The 25,298-nt window shown below is 37.5% G+C and overlaps 1 long non-coding RNA gene across 1 annotated transcript; it reads left to right on the plus strand.

The window, feature by feature from the left end:
• The first annotated feature begins 16,429 nt into the window (after positions 1-16,429).
• On the plus strand, positions 16,430-16,968 carry LOC145806220 (uncharacterized). Its single transcript, XR_014349059.1, has 2 exons — positions 16,430-16,595; positions 16,649-16,968. It is a non-coding gene; the product is annotated as an uncharacterized LOC145806220 (long non-coding RNA).
• Positions 16,969-25,298: the final 8,330 nt, after the last annotated feature.

Genomic DNA, 25,298 nt, shown 5'->3' on the forward strand with positions numbered 1-25,298 from the left:
AAGTCACTGTGTAAACTTTTTTCCGATTCTTTTTCGAAGGACATTCAAGGACAATATGTCCAAACCCTTGACATTCATAACACTTGACCCATTGCCCCTTTACAATCTTCTTTTCAGTTTTTGGACCAAGTTTTGATGGAAAAGTTTTAGGTTTATCATTACTCTTGTCTTTTGAAATAGGGTCTCTGAAATTAGACTTCTTTTTCTTTAAAATTTTTTTGAGCTATGTAGTAAACATAGTCGTCATCTCAGACTCTAAATCAAACTCAGTCTCAGGAGTTTTTGTAGTCTCATGAGTACTAGTGAAAACCACACTATCTGTTTGTTTTTTCTTAGAAATCTGGTGGACTTCATAAGTTTGCAAGTTTCCAACCAACTGATCAAGCTTGAGGGTATCAACATTCTGAGCCTCCTCAATGACTGTCACTTTTGATTGGAACCTCTCGGGTAAAGACCTCAAAATTTTTCCAACAACTTTAACTTCAGGGATTTTTTCATCGAGTGTCAAACAGGAATTCACGATGTCACTAAGTTTAGCATAGAAATCATCAAACGTCTCATTATCACGCATAAAAAGGGTTTCAAAGGCAAAGGTGAGACGTTGAAGTTTTGATCTTTTAACAGAAGTAGTACCCTCGTGAATTGTTTCAAGAATGTCCCAAGCCTCTTTTGCTACCTCACACGTGCAAATATGGTGAAACTCTTCAGGTGTGATAGAGCAAAAAAGGGAATTGGGAGCCTTACTGTTCCAACTTGAGTTTTGATAATCGATTGTATCCCATTTATCAAGGAGTTTGGGAATATCAATACCATCAATGGTGACAGTAGGTTCACTCCACCCATAGATCACACAGTGCCAAACTTTCTCATCGATGGATTTTAAAAACGCTCTCATACGAGCTTTCCAATAAGAATAGTTTGTACCATCAAGTAACGGAGGTCTATGGGTCGAGTTACCTTCACGAATTGAATCCATATCACCAATCACACAAAATCACACTCTTATAATTTTGATAAAAACAAAGAGTGACCCGTTCTGATACCAATTGAAAATCCTAAGTGATTCGTGATTAGATCAAGATTTAATTACTCCAATTCCCAATTATTCAAAACACACAATCTAAATCATCAAGCACTTACGAAAGTGGTTTAAATTGTTGTTTTCAAAAAATAATAAATCGACACAAATGATTTTTACGTAGAAAAACCACAATTGAAGCACCTTCAATTATGATAAAAAAAACACGGGCGAAACGCCACTAATCAATCCACTACTGAAGAAAAAAAGATTACAAAGATACAAACAAATTACCAAACGCATCCAATTTGTCTTCAAACCTCCTGTAAATCTTTCACTATAGCCTTCGTCTCAGAATTGATTAGTATGAAGTTGAATCCACAACTTCTATTATCGAATCAACGACCACGCACAGTATCAAACTCCGTTGATGCTCCACGCTTGAATCTCCAGATTCCACCGAAGAAGAACACTCTTGAATATGAAGAAACAAACTCCTTGATGTATGTATCTCAAAACATAGGTTTAAAACTCACTCAAAAATATCAAGAAAAACTAGCAAACAAGCCCTAAAACAAAACCATAGAGCTTTCAAAACAGATCTAGGAAGCTTAACCCTAAAATAAGACTTAAACAGATATATATATATATATATATATAGAAAACAGAGACTGTGCACTCCGCTCGAGCGCAGGATAGTCCGCTCGAACGGATCCACTAAAACACGCGTGTGAATAAACAGGTTTCCGCTCGAGTTCTAGAACCCACGCTCGAGTGCGAAATCACACTTCTCAGTATTTTGGCAGACACGCCCAACTACTGAGATAGTACACATTCCACTTGAGTGCCAATGGTCCCGCTTGAGTGGGAAAGTAAAAAAATAAGGAAAAATTACAACTCTATAAAATAGAATTTGTTCATGAATTTGGCAACAAAAGGACCTAACAAATGGAAACCATGTGGGTTTAAATCTAAACTCGATGGTTTCAACCCAAATAGCTGATTTAGACTTCATTGATATCGATCTCAAGAAAGGTGACCTGGTTAACTCATGGATTGACTACTCTGGGTCCACTTGGATCTTCAACATATCTGTCTCTTTCTCCAATCTCAATCCCAAACAAGACCCACCAAACCCAACCACTACTCTTCTCTTCTTGTGGGGTTCTCGGAAGCCACGAGAATTGAAGCAGCCATGATTTCACAGAGAGAGAGAGGGAGAGGGAGAGGGATTTTGGAGAGAAAAAAAATAGGTTTTGGTTATGAAGAGAGAGAAAGAGAGAGAAGAGTGTGTTTATGCCAAACTTATCCGTGTCTTGTAGGTAGGGTGTGCATAATACCGCCGAAACCGCCAAAATCGCACCGAACCACACCGCCAAGGCAAATGTGTTATTATTTGTCAATCGAACCGCCGTTTTTTGGTAAGAAAAATGGCAAATTCTAGTGACACTTTTATCAATCCGTCGGTTTCTATTTTTCTTCCAAACCGCACCGACCCGCACCGCTATTAAATCATGTTTTATAAGATTCTAAAAATTCTTTTTTACTTAAGTTTGCTTGTTGTTCTATACCTTAGAATATAGTATTATATTATTGCTCGAGGGAAATTTTATGTATTGTATTTGATCATTGTAGCTTCCACAGATGCTTGTAATGAACTAGTGGCATAGTCGTTGATATTATCATGTTGTTGCTACACTTGCTGCATCATAAGAAAGTTTCGCAAGATGCTTAACATCACAGTATCTCTCGTCTTTTTTTTACTCTTTGATTTAAGTTTTGTAATTTGAATTATATTTTTTATAAACCGCCAATCCGCCCGAACCGCCAAGGCAAATTTGTCATTATTTGCCAATCGAACCACCGGTTTTTGATAAGAAAAATGACAAATTCTAGTAACATTTTTATCAATCTATCACCTGCCATACAATTTTTATTTTTCTCTCAAATCGTACCGACCCGCACCGTGCACACCCCTACTTGTAAGTATACTAATAAACATGCCAATTTCAACAGAAAAACATGCCAAATTCAACGATATGGGACTGTCCTTATAGATCCAAACAATAGGCTCGTGGATCTATATTCTTAAAAGTCTATAAAATGTACACGTGGCCTGAGCACCCTATAAAGCTTATCACTTATCTATAATTTTTAAAAAATTTATGCTGACTTGAAATTCTCCCAAATTTCTATGAATCGGACAGCTCTTTTTCTCTACCCTCACTTAAGAACCTACTTTTCCAAAACCTCTACCCACAAGCCCTCAATTCTTCAACATCTCTTCACAACCCACTTCTCACTAGCACACTTTGTGCCCTTTTCCTGAAATCAGGCTTCATTCTCGACCCATTCCTCTTTACCTCTCTCATCACCCACTTCACCCTCTCCACCGACTTTTCACGTGCCGCCCAACTCCTTCGTGACACCCCCAACTCGACACTATCATCAAATCCATCAGATCTAATAGTTTCAAGAATCACTTAAATCATAAATGTGAATCCAATTATGAATCATGCTAGATTCACCCAGAGAAAAGGAAAAAAAAAAAGACACAGAAAAAAAAAGGAGAAACATTGAGATACAGTATTCCAATCATTCAGATATTTTACCAGGTTTTGGAGATGAATAAGTCTATGGACCCAGATTATGGAACCCGAATTTACCAAGAATAGGATTGTGTGGTTGAGATTAAATTTGTGTAGTGTGAGATCTATGTGTAAAATAAATATGAATCACAAGATGATAATTTTGAATAATTTTTGGGAGTTAAGTCTAAGTTTGCAGTATTATTGTTTAGAGATATGCTATCCATTTTCTTTTTACAAGCTTTCTTCTTTTGTTCCTTGGTGACTTCGGTGGCTTCATTACCAAACAAATTACTAGTTATTCTATTTCAACATCAACTTTGTTTTGAAGACTCATAAATGTAATTTTCTCTAGAGTGTTTTGGTGTTTACCAAGGTTATTCCAATTTAGTTAGGTAGCTATTATCATGCTCTTATTTCCTGATTTATTTACGGGGGCAACATCAGTTCAATGAATAAGAATTATTATTTACTGAAATTGTTAAGATAGTGCATCCTGTATATGTTAGAAATTGGGCGCCCATGTGGCATGACCCTTAGAATCTTTTGAACCTCATCCAAATGGGTTTTGAATTTGAATTCAAACCTATTTGGATAGCCACTCAGGATATATATCTATCATATCATGATATGGATAGATGATATAGATATCAGATATTATCTCATTTAACAAATGGATAAATGAGATAAATAGATTATATATCTGATATATGGATATGGGTGATTAAGTGAAAAAAACAACGTATGTTTTTTTTTTCTTTCCAAGATACTGACTCTCTCCCAAAATAACGATCAAAGCCATTTGCATTGTGGTTTGTGTGGGTGATATTCAATATTGTAATATCACTTCACTGCTGGGTTGATTGACTAGATTCAGGAAGCACGTGATTTATCCACGAGGTTCTATCATCAAAAGGTATGATCTAAACATTTTATTCCGCTGCATGTTTTATACTTTGATTTACATTGGTATCAGAGCCATTGATGGATATTTTCGTGTTTCTTTTTAATCATGTGTATATTTTTACATGTGTATGTTTACATTATATACATGAATGTTTGTAAAGAAAAAAAAAATCTACTTTGATTAGATTAAGAGCATAAATATTTTTTTTATGTTCATTAATGTCTTTTTTTCATACCATAAATGGTTTTATTTTGAAAAAAGGAGTCCGGCAGTATAAAAATCGGACCAGTCAGTACCCTGGAAGGCGGCGCGTGGAATGCACGCGCCACCACGCCGCAGCCACGCTCGCCCACGCGTCCACACGCGCCAGACGCCCCTGCAGACGCGCCTGCACGCGCCATCACGCGCGCGTCAGCGGCGCTGTCCACGCGTACGCCGTCCGCGCCTCGCACGCGCGCCGCGTGCTAGAGCCGAGCGCCGAGCCGCGCTCCGAGCCGCGCCGAGCCGCCCCTTAAGCCGACTCGCGCCGAGTTGCGCTGAGCGGCGCCGAGCCGAGCCGAGCCGTTTTTCCCGCCTGGCATGGCTCTAAGGCTCTGTTTGTTTGTTTTTAATTCTGAATTGCGTTAATTGGCCATAATTTATTCGTTATAGCTTTGTTTTAAGCATGGTTGGTACTGTTAGACTCAGAATTAATTTTTCTACATTCTGTAAAATTTTGAAAATTTTATGAAAATAAAAAATATTTTTCCTGAAATAATAATGCATTATTTTTGCTTTAAAATGCATCTGGTGTTGCATGATTAAATTTCTGGGGCTGAATTTTTTATTGTAGACTATTGATATAGTTTACTATTTACTGGTATAGTTATAGCATTTTATCAGATTCTAGAATATTTATTTCTGATTTTATGTGTGTTTATTAGTTATTTAAAATTCCAGAAAATTCCAGAAAATACCAGAAAATTTCAGAAAATTTCAGGATGATGTACTTTCTGTTATGGCATAATTTAAATATTTAATATAGCATATTTTTTTTTAGAGTTTGTAATATGTTGTAATTAGAGGAGCATGCTTATTTATTTATTTATTTATTAGAATTCCATTATTAAATGAATATAGCATGAGTTATTTGTAAATTTACATTAAGATGCTATTGTATGGAATTTATCATGCTTTGTATATGCCATAGTCAGTGGGAGGTTATTCGGTTGAGAGAAATCTTTGTAGATTGACTCCCGAAAACTAATATTTTGCGCATAAATTAAATTAAATTTTGGATAATTGTCACCTGTGGCGCAAGAGATGATTACGAGCATAGCGGATTTTCGATCTTGCGACTTGTGTAATATTGTCACTATTTAATTTAGATTTTTGCGGCAAAATTATATTATGCTAATCAAATTAATCCCAATGCGAATTTCTCTCTAAATTGATTTAACTTATGGAAGTTAATTTGATTGACCTAGACTTAGTAGAGATGTTCAAATGTGAACAAACTAATCCCATTCTTTAGATGAGCAAAAGTCTTGGAGACTTTAGGTCAAACCTTAATTGAGCCAAAGTAAGGAAACATGACTCAAAGTCGCCGTGGTTTTGGTGCCTTGTTTGGCACAATAAAAACTAATGTGTGCGCTTTGGTTAGCGGCATACTACGTAGTTTTGGTTGGCGAGTTTTGGAGTTATGAAATTAGTAAGCCCTCAATAGATCAGTATATGATCTTGACTAATGAGCTGCGCGGATTGACTTTGTAATTTGATTTGTAAATAATGTTACATCATTGGATGAAGTAACATTCAAGAGTCACGTCATCCTAGAAATGCGAGCTTAAATAAATTAGTCATTAAGTGTAAGACGGGCAGCCAGTATGAGCAGTGTTTTGCTCTCTACCCAATTATTGGGAGTTAGATGGAGCAAAATGTCATGCACTATAATAGTGTGCGTTGAAATATCACGTGAAGTTAAAAGATTAGCGCTTAGAAGCTGTAAAATCTATTAACACTAAGTGAAAAGATTAGCGCTTAGTAGCTACAAAATCTATTAACACTAAGTGAAAAGATTAGCGCTTAGTGGCTGCAAAATCTATTAGCATTGCCAACTTGTCTAAGTCTGGACACTTACTGTTTCCACACTTGTGTGTGAGACATGAGGAGGGGCTTCTTTGTATAATTCCTTAGCTAGGCTAACGTTTTTTTTTAATAACGTTTAACACTAAGCGCAAACGTTGCGGCATAGTGATGAAAAGGTCAAGGCAGACAAGGTTGTTATGACTCTAAGAATTTGACGCATCACTTGTGAGAGCATTGTGTTGAATTAGACTCTTTAGCCTAATTCGCGCTTAAGTTACTTTGGAGCTGTCATAGTTGATAGCTTATTCTCTCCTTCTTGTGGATAGTAGAATTAATTGCAAGTAACTATGAAGTGAGAAATAGATATGGCAAGATGAGTATCGTCATCTTTCAACTAGATGCAGTAAAGTGTATGGAGAATAAAATTGACTTGAAGGTGCAGGGGATTAGCACTTACTAGTTAAATTTGCGACTTAGGCGCACTTGATATCTCCATGGCATCCCTTTTATGATCTAGTGAATATGACTTTGTCGTGAGTCATTACTTAGTTGGGCCTAAACCTTTAAAACTTGTCTTTGAGAACTCACACATTAAGATGATTGGAATTAGTTTATGACATTGGTCATGAACCAGTGGCTTATTATACTTAATCACATTAATGAGATGATGACACGATGGTTTGAGTAGGCCTTCTCGAGCCCACTCGCTTATGACATCCTGCTCTCATGTGAATGTGTAACTTTGTTCGCAATGGGTGCGCACAAGTAAGTAGGAAAGCCGTAGAAGGTCATTTGTATTGGCGCATTTAGTCCACTATGATATTTGTGACTAGATATGTGTGAGGGTATGATAGCTAAGCCTCAATCTCGACACATTTATAGATTACGATACGCATCTGAGTCAAGACTATTTGATCTCCCATAAGTCAAAAGTTTTGAGATGATTTTTGACATTGCACATATGAGATTGAGATCAATTAGATAACAGCTTTCATGCTTTTAGTTTTGACCATGGTGGCGAATATCTATTTGAGTTATTTTTTTAGAAAACTCTGTGAAGAGAGATGGGTGCTTAGAAAATTGATTATTCCTAGTACTCAACAACACAATTGTGTAGTAGAGATAAGGAATTAAATATTGTTAATGATAGGTGGATAATGGCGCAAAATATTTCCCAATTGGAAATTGCACTAGTTTGTTGCCTATATCCCTAACTAAGTGCCCTCCATATCAGATTTTACACTCCTTTTAAGTAATGGGTTAGCGGAGAGCCATCTATGGGCGATCTGTAACCGTTAAGCAGCTTATCTTTATTTTACTTCTCATAAGATTGCGAAGTTCAAACCTAGGGTTCTATAGCGCATTATTGTATGCTGTCTTGTAAACACAAAGGGTCGTGTGGCGCATTATTGTATGCGGTCATGCAAACCCTCCGGGTCATGTGCATATAGGTAAGCAGCTTTGTGGTAGTGTAACTAAGTCACATAAAGTTTTATTAGTAAAGGTGACGTGAATAGAGTTTTTGGAACTCTATAAGATGGAGAATTCCAAGCATAGCGCTCTATGTAGCCTAGTTGAGAATGGAAAGAAATTCCTAATATCCTAGGGACAGTGGGAGCGATGTGCCTACTAATGGATTACTCCATTAGAGCAGAATACTCTACATTCTTAGTTGCGTGGTAGCAAATGTGAAAATTTTCCACGTCATCACTGGGTGATTGAGAGGGAAACATTCATGATTGCTCCGCAAGATGATAAAGAGCCTAGGATAATGCCAAAGGCTCTAGTCCCCTGTTTTTAGAAAGTGGATCAATGTTGCGCAGTTTAAGACAAAGTCTTTGAGGATTAACCTTTTTTATAATTTAGTTGACTTTCCATTATGACGCAAAACTGTTATAAAGTTATGCGTAATTTGGATAGTCATTGTTGAGGCATAAGGCTCACTAGATACCGAATGGTCGCACCATTGAGGAAAGTGTAGACCATGAGAAGACTTCCTCCTGGGGAGTGAGGTTATTTTGACTTAGGCTATGATTGACATAAGTTCGGAACATTGATTTGTGGACATTGTGACCCGATTTTTCATTAGAGAATTGGATAAGTAGATCCGTAAGGATTTACCTTCTGCTTTTATGGTGAAAAGTTAGGAGCGCAAAAAGGTTGCTGGTTTCAATAAATCTTTTACAACCTAAAGCAGTTATCCAAACAGTGGTTCTTAGATTTCGTCAAGCCATGATAGGCCAACGATGATCAATGAAGACCACTGAGGCATGATCAATGGTCCAAAAGAAGTTTTTCCTTACATAGTCATTATGAGCCAGGAATTTATAAGGTTGTCGCCACCTAGGGTGGGCAGTCCTCTATTTTAGATATGATGGACATGGGTGATGTAATTTATATGCTCGGATGTACGATCCTTAGGGATTGTTTTAGGAAAATTCTCGGTTTGTCTTTGATGACTTACATAGAGAATATCCTAGAATGATTCTAGATGCAAAATTGCAAATCCATTGACTTACCTATCGGTAAAAGCCAGAGCCTTAGCTATTAAGTGAATCCTCGGATTGTCTTTGGGAGAAACAGATGACCTATATTCCTTGATCTTTTCTTTGTTGTGGGAGCCTAAAGTACGTTATGTGGGCGTATTCGGCATGATAAGTGTTATCCTTGGTAAATGGTTAACTGAGTTGTTTAGACATTGACCTTGCTCATTAGACTGTGGATAAAATGCTTTACTAATAGTATATTAATTTGCTTATTGTAAGATTCAATGCGCTAGTTGGGCGCACTAAGAATGAACGCAAATTGGTCACCAAAATATCTTTAGAGAGGTTATTGCGCAAGAGGTAGTGATCTTAAATTACTTCATGTGAGGCGCACATGGTGGATTCCATTGTACATACTTATCGCAAGAGGTGCTGATAAGGCTTATGTTTGGAATCTATAATTGCGCAAGTTGTGTTTTTTTTTAAATCGATCACTTATTTTGAGATAATGGGATGTTGACACTATTATGGTTTGTATCATAATGATTAGCAGATGATGATGTCAGCAGGCAAGATTGGCTCACTCACACGAGCAATCGCCCTTGGCGCTTGGGAGCGAGCAAGGATGAGACTGGTGGTTTATTTTTATTTGGAGCCAAGAGAGGCTTAAATCATCCACTATGTATGTCGCCTTGATTATAACCAAGATGAGGTCGTGTTAAGGACCAAACATGGATGTTAGTACCCACTTTCCATGTTGTGCCTGTTATGATTAGCCAGATGCGAGATCTCATTTGGCGCCTAGAAGGCGAGCAAATAGAGAATTCGGGTTAGGCGCTAGAAAGCGACTAGACTAATATCTGTACGGTGTATCGAGTATGACGTCACTCTTTATGGAAGAGTTACTCCACCGTAACATTTATTCATACTATATGTGCTTAGCGACCGAGTAATGAGGTGAGAGAATGGATCCCTGCTTTCTCACCGTGTGAGTCTTACAAGTCATTATTGATATGACTTTCATTTATGTACCCTTTTGTGACTTTTGACTATGTCATAAGGTAAGGGTTTGATGTTCTGCTACTTTGGTATGTTGCCTGCGGTCATGCATGATTCGGCCTTAAGGGACATCACTGGGAAAGCGGTCAATCCTAAACTAAATGGCATGAGTGCAAAAGGAAGATCATCTAGTATTACACCACTGTTGTATATTCACTGCCGGCAACTCACATCGCTCTATATGAGAGGCGAATTGAGTGTGAATATATTGCAAGAATTGAGAGGGTCAAACATGCTCTTTTTGAGGGATTAGAGATGTTTTTTGGACCGGTGTAATTAGATGGGTCTGGGGTATATGAGACACTATTTCTTTTCTTTTTGGGTTGATGTCTCTATGCTGGCTCATTTTGAGTTTCTAGTATAGAGCTCCCACATGCAGGTGTTCTCAGCAGTCGCACGGTGCAGTGGCTAGTATGAGATTGTTTATTTTTGGGGAGATTGAGATTGAGACGTGGCAGTGTCATGCCAACTCATGTCCGAGTGGGAGATGTTAGAAATTGGGCGCCCATGTGACATGACCCTTAGAACCTTTTGAACCTCATCCAAATGGGTTTTGAATTTGAATTCAAACTTATTTGGATAGCCACTCAGGATATATATCTATCATATCATGATATGGATAGATGATATAGATATCAGATATTATCTCATTTAACAAATGGATAAATGAGATAAATAGATTATATAGATATGGGTGATTAAGTGAAAAAAACAACGTATGTTTTTTTTTTTTTCTTTCCAAGATACTGACTCTCTCCCAAAATAACGATAAAAGCCATTTGCACTGTGGTTTGTGTGGGTGATATTTAATATTGTAATATCACTTCACTGCTGGGTTGATTGACTAGATTCAGGAAGTATGTGATTTATCCACGAGGTTCTATCATCAAAATGTATGATCTAAACATTTTATTCCACTGCATGTTTTATACTTTGATTTACAGTATATGACCCAACAAGTTTTTGTAGGCAAAAAATTGTCATATTTACTCTGAAAACATGACACTGGGTTTTATCCTGATGAAATTTGTTGTGTGGTATTGAGAATACATTTTCTTATGGGAATTAACATTTTTTTTATCTTCGACTTCAATTAGGAATTATGATAGCTTACCACAGGCCTGGTTGAAAGTTTCTTAGAGCAAAATGGTAGAAAAGAAGTTTCTTAAGTGGCCAGTCATCATCACATACCGTGGAAATTACGCAACTCAAAATGGCTATGCTATTTTTGTTATGTTTTTCCAAATCGATCCATTCAAAATTTCAAACAAATATTACAAGGGAAAAAAAAAAGAAGAGATAGAAATTGCAATGTAACTATCAAAAAGTTCTCCTGATACTGACTAATGGCCTCTGATGTGTTCAGTCTCCCTGAGATAGCTTTTCCCACTGGAGTGTTGGCCATGTGAAGAGGCTCTTGAGAGCACAGAAACAATAGAACAGAAAGCATAGGCTGCCATCCTTGACTTTATCTGCCCTCTCTTCGGCAGAGGTCTGAAGCTTTCACTGATTGCCGCAGCAGCAACACCACCAATCTTGTTGTTCATGGCGGAAACTTATGCTGTATTTGGTTGGGGGATTTAGGAAGGGATTTGGAAAGGGAAAGAGAAAAAGTGTGTGAAACTAGGTGAAATGTAAGTGTATTTTATTCACATTTCACCTAACTTTCCCCTTTCCCTTTCCAAATTCCTCCTCAAATCCTCCAACCAAATACAACGTTAAAGAAATCACCTTCTTTTTCAGAAAGATGTTGATATATGACCTTTTTTGGGGTGTTCAATCTATATAGAAAAGTGGATTTATGACTCAGTTGCTATGGTTTGGGCCAATTTTAGGAGTATATATAGCACACCAATGGCTCATTGCAACGGCACAGCACAGGTGGGGAAGGATCGATCTGGGCAGAGTGAAGAGATCTTGAAACAGTTTTTTTTCTCAATGAGGAGGTCGTTGGGAAGCATGCCAGCTTTTAATTGTCTGGCTGTAGAAGATTCCTTTCGCCCCAACTTGAGACAAATTGAATTCAAGGATGATTTGGTCAGTGATTGATGGAAAAGATAATCCATAGTTTAATGTGCATACATGGGCAGGCCTATTGACCGTGAACACGAGTGGATTTGAAAGGTGTACAGAGTCGTTCCTGTGGGAAAAATCATTGGTTGATCCAGGGTCACCCGGTGGCCATGCCCCTGGCCAATCACAAACCTTCATACTCCCTTATGTTTCCTAATCACCCAATACAAAATCATGAACCCCACCGACTCTACCAATCCAGGACCAATGAATAACTTCTCCTCCTGTGGACTTCAGTGTCTGGTATCTGGGTTTAATCATACAGAAGTTGTCTACTGGTAAAGACTTGCATTGGCTGCTCTGTTTTTGTCAAATTTGACAGCTAGATCAATTAAGTAAAATGTAAGTGGGGGCTGATTTTGGGGAGCAACTCTCATATTTATGTATATGTCTAATTGTTGGAATGGTTATCGTTTTGTTTTCAGGGGAACCTCATTGGAAATTGTCAAATGTGCAGTGCTGTTGTCTACTAGCCAAAGCCTCATTGTTAACATAGAATTTACACTGGATGCTGCAGCTCACATGGTCAGGTATCTTATTCCCCATATAGAGAGTTCATTTGACAACACCATAAATAATTTGTTTGTTGGCTTATTTGGATCATATTAAATCTCTATTTTTTTTGTACATTTTTTGGTAATAGGCAAAAAAACCAACTTATAAACCATATCTAAAACAACCCAACCGGTTTGGGTTTGGGGAAGAATATGACATCATAATGATGATTTGATGATAGTGATGATGACCCAAACAGCCTATTTATTCACTATACATTGGTCCATTTCGGCAAATTTGATTTCAATCTTGTGCTTCAAACACTCCAAAATGTGTGAACCTTACGCAAGGGTCTTTACAACTTCACATTCCATGACATGAGCATATATAAATTTTCATATAAGCTAAAATCATAAACTTTAGGACCTAAATAGATGAAATTGATAGTTCATGGATGAAATAGAAAAATATGCTGATAGTTTAGGGATAAAATGAAATTAACACTGTTCAGAAAAATGGTAGATGGATTAGAAGGGGTTGCAAGTCCAACCCAAAACCGAACTAACAAACCCAATTAGACCTGCTCACTAATTGGGCAGATCTGGGTTGGGTTGCCCAATCCCCTAATCCGAATTGACCCATCTCAAACCTACCCATTTGCCACCCCTAATTTTCTGAAAGTTGAAGACTACTTTTCACCTATTTGCCAGCCCTAGTTGGGATGAGTCTGATTTGCTATTATGCAATTTTGCACCTTTATTGATGTAACTCTGGTTCATTAATAAAGATTTCTTTTTTCGTTCATTAAAAAATAAAAAGTTGGCCTCTTATAATAGAAAATTTTTTCTGCTGCTTGCTCCAAGTTGAACCTTGAAACCACTGCTGGTTTAAGAGTTTGGTTCTTCACTAGTATAGCATTCTCTCTCTTTCATCCATGTGCATTGGTATCAATATGCATAATAATTTACTATTGTTTCCCTAGTTGTTGCTTGTTTGTGCTCAGAGCTTTTTCATATTCTCAAACAAGTCTGTCCCAATACATGAATCGTCTATCATTATAAACTCTTTGACCCTTGTGCTAAATTCAATATTTGACTCTGTCAAGAGAACTCCATTGCCATTCCCTACCCACTTGTCGAACCCGAAAACCAGTGTCAAGTTTTGCAGTACTTTATTGATTGTGAAATTCCATTTTCCCAAAACAGTTTGCATCGTCTATGTGTTGAAAAACCACCATGCATGTAGACTACTGGAATGTATATTCAATTCAATTGAGTCCAAATCATGCCAAGTATTTTTAAAATATATATCCCCTTTTTTTTGGGGGGTCAATAATATATCCCCTTTCATGGTCAAAGAAAGATTACAATACTAAAATATGTTTTCTGTTTGAACGTATGTATATAGAGTCAAACAAATCTAGCTGGCATGCCTTGTCACCACCCTGCCTAGCCAAAGAACCTATACCTAGTCCCTTTCTCAACAACTTTTTAATGTTAACAATAATGAAAAATGAAAGTGTGTCGTTGTCTTGCTATATAAAAGCTCTATAAGTAATAGCAAATGGGATTAAAATCTATCCTCTTTTTAGCACAAACATTTTAGAAGAAGAAAGTGACTTTACTATTTCTTGACTTTAACAAATGAGGAACAAAGTGAGTGATGCTGAAATTGCAGCTGCTGTATTCGACTAGAATTTAAGTGAAAGAAGGCCTCTCCCAAAGGGAGGGCAAATTAAAATGAGGATAGCATCGAAAGCGTTTCACAGAATCACATGGCTCCTTCCCGACATTCGGGTGCTACTGCCAATTCACTGGAAAGTCCAGTTTCATAAAAAAAAGGGTCCAGTTTAAGGGAACCAGAGAGATGTTTAAAAGCCCTTGATTGATAAAAAAAATTTATTTCATGATGACCCTTTTAATGTACTTATGATCATCGCCATCTTCTTCTTTTAATCTTATTATTTGAGTAGTAAAAAAAGCTTAACCTCATTCATTCGTAAGTCAATCTTTGTTGTCTGATTCATAGAACTATATAGACTGATATCAGTTTTTTATTTATTTTTTATTTTGGATGGTGATTGATATCAGTTTTAATTCAGTTAAAGCAAAATTAGAGTAGGGAAATTTATGGTGGAGCTCAGTCTATGAAATTATTAGAAAATCTAACATGACTATTAAAATACAGCACGAAGAAAAAGAAAGAAAAAAAAAAAAAAAAATAGAAGAGCATAGCTGAATTTAACATTAGTTTTGAGAATTGAGAATTCAAATTTAGGCCTTTAGATGGAAGGACAAAAACTTCTATGACTTCAAATGGTTATGTGCCTGTAGCCAATTTCATAGAGTAGATCTATCATCGTTTACCCATCATAATAATGCTAGGGACATTAAGCCATACACCAATAAATATAGTACGGTATGCATGCCATCACTTGACATGAAACTCACCTAACATTATGTTTAATTAATATGTTTATTGATTTGTTAGTATTCTAAATATTATTATTATACAAAAGGGAAAAGATTCTCTCAATTGTGCCGTTTATATTGAATGGTCTAGTTTAGATTTCTAGGATTTGTCACAGCTTTCACTTCATTGATTTGGTTGTTCAATTGGTAGACTCATGTGCGTAGATAATTCATGAAAAAAGTATCAAATTAATTTGATAATCATGTTGTTTATAGTTTTGAAAGCAAATATAATGAAATTAGGTTATGTTTATTTAATCATATATATATATATAAATATATTTTTGGAATGATATACATACCAAATTTAAATCTTACAAGATAACAATTCAAATCAACGAATAGTATCAACTACGTGCCAAAGCTACCTTCACAAAATGTTGAATAGATTTTAAATGTTCACCCACTGAGATAATAAAATGGACACTTACCACTAACTAGTTAAAAATAGGTAGAGACAGTCAAAGCAAGGATGATGATCATGCTATATTGCTATCTGAGCAAACTTTTCACTCACTTTATTCCTAATTTGAGCCCTATTTCCCAAAATAGATCAACATTTAAAAATAAAAAGGTATGATTGATATTCAATGTAACCAATGGACTCTAATTTAGTAGTTAGTCTTTTGATCATCAAATCTCTTGAAGAAGAGGTATTGGGTTTCACTCTTAGGAGTGAAATGAGAGGATTAAATTTTCTTACAAAGTGTATGGGTATGAATGTCGATCCTCCCAAGATACTAATCTAACAACTAACTATTGACTTTCGCTTATAAAAAAAAAAATGATTCAGATTCAACGTGAGTCCTATTGAAAATAAATTTGAAAAGTATATTTTATTTTTTTTGTATGGTTTTCTTTGTTCGTAACTTTCCAACTTGAGACTGATGCCAAATTATGGGAATTGAGGAGCGTGTTATGCGGTCGATTGGGCACTTGTTCAAAGCTCATGTCATTAATCTGAACCATTCATGTTATAAGGTTTGTTGAGTAAATCATGTATGGAAAAAATCATATTAATTGGTTATTTGTAATCTTAAAACAAGACCACAGTTATTTTTCAAAAAATAAACGGTTAACATAATTTTGATAATTTATTTTAAAATAGTTAGGACTTGACCATGGGATTACACATGTCGGATTAATTTCATTTATTACATGGATGATATGTTCGACGAATTTTATAATATAAACGGTTCGAATCATCAAAATATACTCGGGATAAGGGACCAATGGGCCGCATAGCACCCTGATGTGCCTTTGTAAAAATCAACGTATAAAGAGAATTGTATAGAGAATGAATGATGTATTATTGATTGATGTATTACAAGATTGATCTATTCTGTATATTACAACTCCTATATATAGAGGAGAAGATGGTAGTGGAGTGTGTGATAGTGGAGGTGGTAGGTGTGGAGAAAAATAGTGGAGGTAGTAGGTGAGTGGTATAGTGGAGGTGGTAGGTGTGGAGAAAGATAGTGGAGGTAGTAGGTGAGTGGTAAATTCTAACAGCCCCCCGCAAACTCAAGGAGGATAGAAACTAACCAACTTGAGTTTGGAGAGAGTAACAAAACAAGAAAATACATAAAAATAAAAGAGGATAGGAGACACTGTATGGTCGTGTCAGACCATTAGTGAAGACACTGGATGGTGGTGTCATAACGTTGTAGAGGACACTGTATGGGGGTTTCATAACGTTGTAGAGGACACTGTATGGTGGTGTCATAACGGTGTAGAGGACACTGGATGGCGGTGTCAGACCGATGTAGAAGACAGTTTATGGGGTCATGTCGGACCGTTGTAGCAGACAATGTTGTGATAGTTGTTGTGACAGTTTACGGAGTCTTGCTGGACCCTTGTAGAAACTAACCGGAATCAATGTCGGGACAGTTTACAGAGTCTTGTCGGACCCATAAAGGAGCTAACCGGAATCAATGTCGGGACAGTTTACAGAGTCTTGTCGGACCCATGAAGGAGCTAACCGGAATCAATGTCGGGACAGTTTATAGAGTCTTGTCGGACCCTTGTAAAAGTGGCACCCTCAAAAGGTGTGCCCAATTTTGTCAAAAGGCGTGCCATCAAAAGGCGTGCCCAATTCATCAAAAGGTGTGCCGGACATGATGGCGAGGCACGTGGGCGCCTTGGCTTGCGTGCCCGTTTGTCGGCTGGTGGTAAGAGGCACGCGATGCGCGTGGCTGCCTCGACTATTTAACCAAGGTTGAGGCGGAGGCTGTGCAAACCAGTCTGAAACCGCCGAAAATCCTTTGAAAAAAAAAACTCTTCCGTTTCTGAGAAAGAGATTCTGGAACACTCTGTTGCCATTCTGTCACCAACCCTTCCGAACATTACCAGTCTGAAATTGCTATTTCGCTGAAACACTTAGCAACCCAAAAAACATGGCCTCGTCTTCCCGTCCAGCTACCCAGAACCTGCTCACGCTCTTTCCAGAACTGAACGAGCCCACAGGAGAAATAACTGGTGCGGTGTCCAGTGAACCGCAACCAAACACCTCTGGTTTTGCTCCATTGAACTTTCCGATGCGGTCGGTGGAGCAAAAAATGGCGGTGCAGTCGGATGTGGAGGCCAATCAGTATACTCTGAAGGCATGTGTGGAAAGCATGACGGCGGTCACAAACTTGTCGAACCGGCTGCAGAGTAGGACAAATGAGGTGCAGCATTTAAATTCCCAGCTGGCTCTGCTCCAACGCATGTATAAGGATGCGCGAGCAGAGATAAGTGTGCTAAAGGCGGAAAACAAGGAACTGAAGCGGAAGGCCACCGTGATGTTCCGTTTTGGAGGTCCGCCATATGCTGCAGTGGAGGAGTATGGGGGAGTGAACGTGCTCGGTGGACAAGGAAGCACTGAGGCAGCACCGTCAAGGACTGTCCAAGACGGAGGCAAGAAGAAGAGACCTGCAGCAGAGTAGAGAAGAAAACCCCACTGTGGGTGGGTGTTTGTGGGTGATGTTTGTGTTTTTTTTTTTTTTTTTTTTTTTTTTTTTTTTTTTTTTTGTAAAATTGTGATCGGGGTTGATCCCGGAGATGAATAAAATATGGGTGTTGTGCAAATTTGTAAATTGTTTTTGTTTTTGTTTTTGTTTTTGTTTTTTTTTTTTTTTTTTTTTTTTTTTTTTTTTTATAAAAGAGGGGAAACACACCCATGTGATAATAATAAAAATAATGAGAATGAGAATATGCACATTGTCTAGTAAGGTGATGATGAAAAATAAAATAAATCCGATTTTGACTATCAAAATATAATATATTATATAAATATTATGTTAACTATTATATAATATAATATATTATATTTGTTTGTGGAAGTGTGCAACAGCTGGGCCACTTTCCTGATGAGTTTGAGTGGGATGGTAGATGCCTTTCCAATAGTATCACGTGGGAATGTTTATTTTTTATTTTTTATTTTTTTTTTGGTTTGGTTTGCTAAAACCAGATATAACCCGCACATGAGCCAAAGACGTGGAATCAAAACCTTGTAAGTTGGATACACCTGTCACCAGCCACAATAGCTCTGCAGAGGAGCTAGTTCCTAAGCTTGTCGGCATGAAGGCCTCTCCCTTGATGGAAATCACCTTGGAAACAGAAAGAGCTTTGTCAGCAAGGTTGCAGCTCAAAAGCACCACTCCTGAGAGGCCTTGAAGGTCACAGCGTCTGTAGGAGGTGGAGCTGAGTTGCGCAGAGAGAGCCGAGAGGGAGATGCTCGACTTTCCATGGCTATCGACGTGCGAGGAAGCGGTTAGATCGACTAACAGGGCGGCGAGGACTCCGATTAGAGTGACGAGGTCGGAGAAGGGGAAGTCCTTCCAGGGGTGTTGAGACGCCACCTGGCAGTCGGCGAGGGCGTCGAAGGCGTCTGGGAGGACATGGACGAGCGATGTAGAGAGAATTACTCCGGCCGCGAAGCACTTGATTATGAGGATCGCCTTGTCGTAGACCGACTTGCCGTGGAACAGCCGAGCTAGCATTACCGGCGATGATATGCCGATTACGCTTGTGAAGAAGATCACGAAGATCGAGATGAGTTTGAGGTTCGACGCGACGTGGCTGTTTCGGCAGGAAAGGGCTCGAGTCGTGTCGGTGGCGCACACAGCCATGGCTCTCTCTCTCACTCTCCCCTTTGTCAACACTAGGAACAATCAAGGACAGCACTGGTCCACTCTGCAAGCAGTAATCACAGTCCACACGGCACCAGGACCACCATTCTTCAAACTCTGTTTCTGGTCTCAACTCAATTCATCATCGGAGAGAGAGAGAGAGATTTGAATTGGTTGAGATCCGGCGAAGAACAAGAAGAAAGGGAGCTTGAAGGTAAGTGTAGAGAATTTTAGCAGACTAAGGTCCGGCGGGCGGTCAAGCCGAGTTTGCCGCCCGCCGGTGAAGCGAAAAATACTAGTTCTTAACCTTGCTCTGATACCATGTAAAAATCAACGTATAAAGAGAATTGTATAGAGAATGAATGATGTATTATTGATTGATGTATTACAAGATTGATCTATTCTGTATATTACAACTCCTATATATAGAGGAGAAGATGGTAGTGGAGTGTGTGATAGTGGAGGTGGTAGGTGTGGAGAAAAATAGTGGAGGTAGTAGGTGAGTGGTATAGTGGAGGTGGTAGGTGTGGAGAAAGATAGTGGAGGTAGTAGGTGAGTGGTAAATTCTAACAGCCTTATTGGCATAACACGTACCCCAGGTCCAAATTATGAGTCTTTTGTTATTTTAACTTTCAATGTTTTGATTTGGTCTCTAATATACAAAAAAACTGTTTCAATTTAGCCGTCATAATCAAAACATTTTTATACATTGGAGATTAAATTGACACATTTTAAACATTGGGGAGTAAAATGACACAATGCTCATATACTTTGGGGATCAAAAATGTAATTAACCATATTTTATTTTTTTGTATGTAAACTTTTTGGAAAAATTACACTCACCTCCTTTTAGGTTTAGAGAAAATATAATTAGTGTCATACTTGTGACATAATTACACTGGTCACCCTTGATGGTTTGATTCAGATAATAGTAAACGTAATTAATCTTTTTTATTTTTTGTATGTGAACTTTTTGAAAAAATTACACTCACCTCCTTTTAGGTTCAAAGAAAATACAATTAATGTCACACTTATGACATAATTACACTGGTCACTCTTGATGTTTTGATTCAAATAACAGTTAGACCGTTTTTTATTAGTAATTCGTAAGCTGTATGAATGAAAAAAAATATTATTTGACATCTCTTTTGTACTAAATTGTATATATTTGTTTAATTCAATATTTATCTACCATCTGCATTAATTTTGATCATTTTAATTTTAAAAGGAGAGATCAATGTAATTATTTTAGAAGTGTGTGGGGCTTATTTTGTACTCTTTTTTTTTTTTTTCCCCTCTCAAATATCAAAGGTGAGTATAATATAATTTAGGAAAATATTCAAATCAATGTATAAGTTGAAAAATAATTATAAATTAGTGATAAATTTGATCAATATTAATAATAAATATTATAAACTTTTCGATATGTATAAAATAATGGGCAAATTACATATACACCCCTCGAGGTTTGGCTAAATTACAAATACCCCCCTGAGGTTTGAGAAATTACGAATTCCCCCCTGAATGCTATATTTGCATAAGAAATTAGGGGGTAATTTGTTATGAAATATAAACCTCAGGGGGTAAATTGTTATGAAAATACAAACCTCAGGGGGCGGGATGTAATTTCTGAAACCTCAGGGGGGTATCTGTAATTTAACCAAACCTCGAGGGGTGTATATGTAATTTGCCCTATAATGAATTTATGCAATTACCACCCGCAAGTAATTTTCTCTATAATTTATCCAAACTTTTTATACATATGGCAAACAATAATATAACGCCAATGATGGATGCACTTTATTTTTACATACTAATTTATGCACTCACTAGAGTATGTAAATTAATGTTTTAAAAAAAATACATTATCATTTTTCATCTACAAACACCACTCAAAATCAATCAAAACAAGTCCTAAAATAACCTACCAGACAGAATCTCCCAACCCTCCAACTGTGAAAAACATTCAAGACAATCAACACAAAATTGCAATTTCATCTCCCTAACCCATATCAACACAAAGAAAAAAAAGAAAAAAAAAAAAAGCGCATTAATCTCCTACTCATTAATGTCCAGTTCTGAGTCCATAATTTCGTCTAAAATCAATTGATGGTAGGGAGAGTTTTATTTGTCTTGACATTCTTTTTTTTTTTTTTTTTGATTCAAAGGAAGTTCAAAACAACCAGAAGCAGCACCAACACAGGAAACCAAAGAAAGGAGAAAGAAACTAATCCCTCAAAACACTAGTTCCAGTCATGTCAGCAATGAGCAGAGCCTTCACTTCTTCAGGGGGTTCTTCAAGGACTAGAACATGGTCATCTTGTGATACACCCATGTTGGCAAGCCAATCAGCACACTTGTTTCCCTCCCTTGGTGTAAATTGCAGGGAACAGTTGCATCTTCTCAGCAAGAATTTCGCATCCTCTATGAGGGCTTTGTATGGAGAGTTAAGGCACGGGCCATTCTGTAACTGATTGATGGCCAGCTCCGAATCTGACTCAATAACCACATCCTTGGTGCCCTTTTGGAATAATATTGTGAGGCCCCTGTAAATTGCCCACAGCTCCGCTTCGAGGCTATAACAGTGGCCCAATTTTCCATAGAAACCCCAGAGCCACAGTCCCGTATCATCCCGCAGCAGCCCCCCATAACCAGCTTGGCCTGGATCACCTTTGGAGCAGCCATCAACATTCAGTTTAAGAGTTCCTGCAGAAGGGCAAAGCCAATGAATTAGTTTAGGATGATGGGGCCTGGGGTGGAGGACAGATTGATAGGCCTCATCTATCTCATGAACATAGTTCCTTATGTTCTTGAGACTGAATTGAATGGAAGGATTGAGATTATCAAACACTAATCTATTGCGATCATTCCAAATTTGCCAAAGAGTAATTATGAAAACCAGTTGCCATTTTTTATGAAAATAGTCACTTTTATTTTGCACATTAGAGGTAATCCATTCAAGAATAGGCCTATCACATCCTTCCTCCCACCAACTCCTATCCTTAATAGCAGTCCAGAGGTTTTGAGAGGTGGTGCAGGTTCTGAATAAGTGATTCAAATCTTCACTTGACAGCCCACATCTAGGACAAATGTCAGATGTGGTCATGTTCCTCACAAGTCTCAGCTGGTTTGTTAGCAGCCTCTGTTTTAGGATAAGCCACAATAAGCATTTCAGTTTTTGGGGAATCTTTAATTTCCAAATCCATGTCCAAGCCCTCCCATCACTTTCTTGTGCTGTAATGAGTTGATAAGCTGATGCTACAGTGAAGTTGCCACAGGTTGATCCAGTCCAAACAGGAGAATCTGTGTATGTAACAAATCGAGGCCTGTGGATTTTAATAATTTCTTGAATATCATGGGGTTGGAGAATGTTGTCCAAAGCACCTATGTCCCAATCACCCTCATCATTAATGATGGAACTGACTTTCTGGAGGGTATTGTTCTTTTGGGAGGGGTAAGAATTAAGTAGAGCTTGTTTCCCGCACCACCAGTCACCCCACAGAGATATGCGCTCACCATTACCCACATTCCATTTAACTCCCCTCTTCAAATGATCTCTATTTTTGCACATGCTTTTCCAGATATGTGAAGAACTTCTCTTGATGGGCCAGCTAAAAAAGGAGTGCTTCCCCAAATACTTGGACTGCAACACCTTACACCATAATTTCTCCTTGTCGCAAAGCAACTTCCATCCAAGTTTGGTCAATAAAGCAGCATTCTGATCTCTTGCTTTTCTAATACCTAGACCTCCTTTGTCCTTGCTAATACAAACACTCTCCCAGTTAACTAGGTGAACTTTTTTCCTAGAATCAGTGTCACCCCAAAGGAAATTACGGTTCAGTCTATCCATTTGTCTTGACATTCGGCATAACATGTTTTTAGAGCGATTTATAAAGAGCAGCATTGTCTAACCAATGTAAACAAATTACTATTAACAGAGAGTTATGAAAAAGGCCTGAAAGAGCTTCAGTTCTATCATTGGCATTTTTTGAAGTCATAAAAAACACACCAATTACTGATAATCTACAAAGCTCTCCAAGCTCAAAACTGTCAGAAAGAAACCATATGTATATAAACTTTCAGAGATTATGTACTTTTATTTTTTCTTGAGCAATCCAGACCTATTGATATGAGTTTTGCAGGTTCTCATTGAGAGATGTCTGTCAAGGGCCCCTAGGCATCATACTTTGCTTTGCTCCATCAAACGCTGCTAAAAAGGTTCAAAGAGACATTGGGCACAGAACGTACGTTCCTGACTAGGCCTAGCTAGCCATGTTCCTAACTCCTAACTGGTTCAGCCTTAACCATTTTTTATTTTTATTTTTTACAATCTGTATTGTTTGTTGCACGAGTCTGCATTTTATATTACATATCATCATAGGTCTGTGTCGTACAATTACTCAACCTGCATGATTGCTTGTTAGATTAATATTTCCTCTCTGTAAACCACATGTTGCTACTTGGAAGACAACCTACAATCTAAAACAACTTTATGAGAATATATATATTATCAGCACCAAAAAAAAAAAAAAAAATTATTAATGAAACAACACACATTACATTATGTAGATACATTAATAAAAAGGAAGGCAAGAGTAGAAAATATCATAGTGTAACTTCAATATCCAAATTAGATTGGCACCAAGAAAGACACCTAATCATTTACTAGCTAAGCCAAGAAAGTTGGTGAGAGATCAACGTAACAGAAGGAATAGCCAAATAACACGAGAATAATATTAGAGTGCTCCTATTAGCACCTACCAAAATTCTTTGAACCCCCCATTTCTTTGGACCCCAATCATAAATCCTAAATTTTAATAATATTTTTTTTTGGACACCCCACTTATTACCAAATCTACACATATTCATAATATTTTCACAATGAAATGCACACCCACCTAATTTTTCATCACTCTCCTTCCCTGACTCACTCAATCTTCAGAGTTTGGAGCTTTGGTCCAATATAGAATTCTTGGACTCCAACCTTCCATCACTCTCGTCGCCGTCTCGTCCGTCAACGGAGCATTCCAACAACTCTCATCTTCTCTGAACGCTCTCCGTATCACCGAATCAGTAACCTCTCTCATCCTCTCATCATCATCTTCTTCGTTGCTTTTTATATCTTCATCATCGCTGAAATCGATCGAAGACACTCTAATTTCTACAGGATTTGCATAACTGTTTGCAAGATGAGAAAAAACAGAATCATCGTCTGAATCGCCATCAGAATCATCGTCTAAATCGCCATCAGAATTCTGAATGTAGCCCAAAACAATTTGTTCACCATTATGTAGCCGAAAAAATGTATTTTGTTTAGAATTGTTTTTTCGAACAATAATGATCCTGTCAGCACTGTATGTCCAAACAAAATTTGTTCATCACTGTTTAACTTAAATCCATTCCAATTTACAACTTAAAATAACATGAATTAAATCCATTCAAAATACATAACTTAAATCCATTCCAATTCAATTGTTTCCATTCTAAGTTAGTTTAACAAAGAAAATTACATAACTGACTGTCTGCATTAATGTTCGGAACCTATGTATTGAACGAAAGGATTATGTTCAGTACTGTATTACCGAACATAATTCTAACAGTCAGCAAACCAATACCGAACAGTTTGAACGAAACAAGAACGACCGAAAACGACCGATAATGTTAATACATGACAGATAAACGACCGAGAATATTGTCCTCGTCCTCCATTGCTCTACACAGTGAAATAAGTGATGAAGTATACGTTATACTTGAAGCAACACTTTCAAGTTCAATAGCGTTGATGATGGTGATGAAGATGACACATTCAGGATTTGAGATAATTATGAAAAATAATAGATTTAGGGTTTATGTTAGCTGGTTATGAAAAGTAATAGGTTTAAGGTTTACAAACATGGAATACGTATAGTTGGAGTTGGAGTTGGAGTTGGAGTTGGAGGTGGGGGTGGGTGTCCAATATTATAGAGTATTAGTTCTTATTGATAGGTGGGTGTTCCATTTAATAATATCTTTTAATGTAATT

Source organism: Camellia sinensis, chromosome 13 (genome assembly GCF_055761805.1).
Source record: "Camellia sinensis isolate YWXY chromosome 13, ASM5576180v1, whole genome shotgun sequence".
Lineage (NCBI taxonomy): Eukaryota > Viridiplantae > Streptophyta > Magnoliopsida > Ericales > Theaceae > Camellia > Camellia sinensis.